Source organism: Parasteatoda tepidariorum, chromosome 6 (assembly GCF_043381705.1).
Source record: "Parasteatoda tepidariorum isolate YZ-2023 chromosome 6, CAS_Ptep_4.0, whole genome shotgun sequence".
Classification (NCBI taxonomy): Eukaryota; Metazoa; Arthropoda; class Arachnida; order Araneae; family Theridiidae; genus Parasteatoda; species Parasteatoda tepidariorum.
In genome coordinates, this window is record NC_092209.1 from 58,687,855 (window position 1) to 58,690,818 (window position 2,964).

At 29.2% G+C, this 2,964-nt stretch overlaps 1 long non-coding RNA gene across 1 annotated transcript; it reads right to left on the minus strand.

Moving 5' to 3' along the window:
• Window positions 1–1,187: 1,187 nt before the first annotated feature.
• LOC122272177 (uncharacterized) lies at window positions 1,188–1,770 on the minus strand. The gene is made up of 3 exons (XR_006226825.2): window positions 1,664–1,770; window positions 1,424–1,565; window positions 1,188–1,325 (listed from the first exon to the last, which is right to left on the minus strand). It is a non-coding gene; the product is annotated as an uncharacterized lncRNA (long non-coding RNA).
• Window positions 1,771–2,964: the final 1,194 nt, after the last annotated feature.

Here is a 2,964-nt window from a genome sequence, read left to right on the forward strand (position 1 = left end):
TGCTGAATTCTGAGAATATTCTTCTTTTCCATTCCTTCATAGTGGTTCTGTTATCTTACCTCTTCTTTCATCCCATTATTTACTTCATTACCTCTGATTCCATACTAAATCTCCTTGCATTCTTCCCCTTCAAGAGAGAAAAATAATGCCTTGTATTATGCATCAATGTTAAATGATATAACATAGATTTAATGATGCAAGTAATATAAATAAATTTTATATTACCTAAAAAGAAATTTTGCTGATTTCTGAGAACATTCTTCTTTTCCATTCCTTTGATGGTGGCTCTGTTATCTCACCTCTTCTCTCATCCCATTATTTACTTCATTACCTCTGATTCCATACTAAATTTCGTTCCATTCTTCACTTACAAGAGAGAAAACACATGCCTTGCATTACGCATCAATATTAAATGATATAACATAGATTTAAAAATGCATGTAATATAAGTAAATTTTATATTACCTAAAAAGAAATTTTGCTGAATTCTGAGAACATTCTTCTTTTCCATTCCTTTGATGGTAGATCTGTTATCTTACATTTTCTCTCATCCCATTATTTACTTCATTACCTCTGATTCCATACTAAATCTCCTTACATTCTTCACCTACAGGAGAGAAAACACATGCCTTGCATTACGCATCAATGTTGAATGATATAACATAGATTTAATAATGCAAGTAATATAAGTAAATTTTATATTACCTAAAAAAAAATTTGCTGCATTCTGAGAACATTCTTCTTTTCCATTTCTTTGATGGTGGTTCTGTTATCTTACCTCTTCTCTCATCCCATTATTTACTTCATTACCTCTGATTCCATACTAAATCTCCTAAAATTCTTCACCTACAGGAGAGAAAACACATGCCTTGCATTACGCATCAATGTTGAATGATATAACATAGATTTAATGATGCAAGTAATATAAGTAAATTTTATATTACCTAAAAAAAAATTTGCTGCATTCTGAGAACATTCTTCTTTTCCATTTCTTTGATGGTGGTTCTGTTATCTTACCTCTTCTCTCATCCCATTATTTACTTCATTACCTCTGATTCCATACTAAATCTCCTAAAATTCTTCACCTACAGGAGAGAAAACACATGCCTTGCATTACGCATCAATGTTGAATGATATAACATAGATTTAATGATGCAAGTAATATAAATAAATTTTATATTACCTAAAAAGAAATTTTGCTGAATTCTGAGAACATTCTTCTTTTCCATTCCTTTGATGGTGGTTCTGTTATCTTACCTCTTCTCTCATCCCATTATTTACTTCATTACCTCTGATTCCATACTAAATCTCCTTCCATTCTTCACCTACAGGAGAGAAAACACATGCCTTGCATTACACATCAATGTTAAATGATATAACATAGATTTAATGATGCAAGTAATATAAATAAATTTTATATTACCTAAAAAGAAATTTTGCTGAATTCTGAGAACATTCTTCTTTTCCATTCCTTTGATGGTGGTTCTGTTATCTTACCTCTTCTCTCATCCCATTATTTACTTCATTACCTCTGATTCCATACTAAATCTCCTTCCATTCTTCACCTACAGGAGAGAAAACACATGCCTTGCATTACACATCAATGTTAAATGATATAACAGAGATTTAATGATGCAAGTAATATAAATAAATTTTATATTACCTAAAAAGAAATTTTGCTGAATTCTGAGAACATTCTTCTTTTCCATTCCTTTGATGGTGGTTCTGTTATCTTACCTCTTCTCTCATCCCGTTATTTACTTCGATACCTCTGATTCCCTTCTAAATCTAATTTTATTCTTCACCTACAAGAGAGAAAACACATGCCTTGCATTACACATCAATGTTAAATGATATAACATAGATTTAATGATGCAAGTACTATAAATAAATTTTATATTACCTGAAAAGAAGTTTTGCTGAATTCTGAGATCATTCTTCTTTTCCATTCCTTTGATGGTGGTTCTGTTTTCTTACCTCTTCTCTCATCCCGTTACTTACTTCGATACCTCTGATTCCATTCTAAATCTAATTTTATTCTTCACCTACAAGAGAGAAAACACATGCCTTGCATTACACATCAATGTTAAATGATATAACATAGATTTAATGATGCAAGTAATATAAATAAATTTTATATTACCTTAAAGGAAATTTTGCTGAATTCTGAGAACATTCTCCTTTTCCATTCCCTTGATGGTGGTTCCGTTATCTTACATCTTCTTTCATTCCATTATTTCCTTCTTGACCTCTGATTCCATACTAAATCTTCTTCCATTTTTAATAAAATTTGTATAAAAATATAACATACATTAAGTTTATATTATCTAGAAAAAATATTGCTCCAATCTCAAAAGCATTTTGACTTAGCTTTTGCAACTTCGTATCCAGCAATCAGCTTCTTTAATTTCGTCAGTTAGTTTATAAAAACTTTTAATTATCATAAAAACACAACCTTCTGTCAAGAATTCCAAACACAAAATGAATTCCATAAAGATTTTTACTTACTGTAAAATTATTCTGAAACAATGAGTTTTTTTATTGCTAATAATTGTTATGCTTGTCTCTAATTGTTTCACTGCATCTATTAGCTTTTTTGAAACAATAGTGGACACATAAAAGTGAATATTAAAATTTAACTTAATAGTTATTGTTGGAGGGCGAATTTATTTAACTTTTTGAAAAACGGGAAATAAAATTAAACATGATTTCCATAGATTTGCTATTTACCGCTACTCAATTAGTATTTTATCAGAAATTTCTACTAAATATATTTTTTTAGAATCTTAATAAACATATACATAAATTATTGTTTCCGAAATATAGATAAGAATTTGCAAAAGTTGAAACAAGGAAATCGTTTTTTTATCCCCTAAATATTAGGTTGAATTAATCCTTGGTCTTACTTTACTTTAAATAAGGGTTCTAATATAAATGTTAAAGATTCGATCTTGAAATATATAT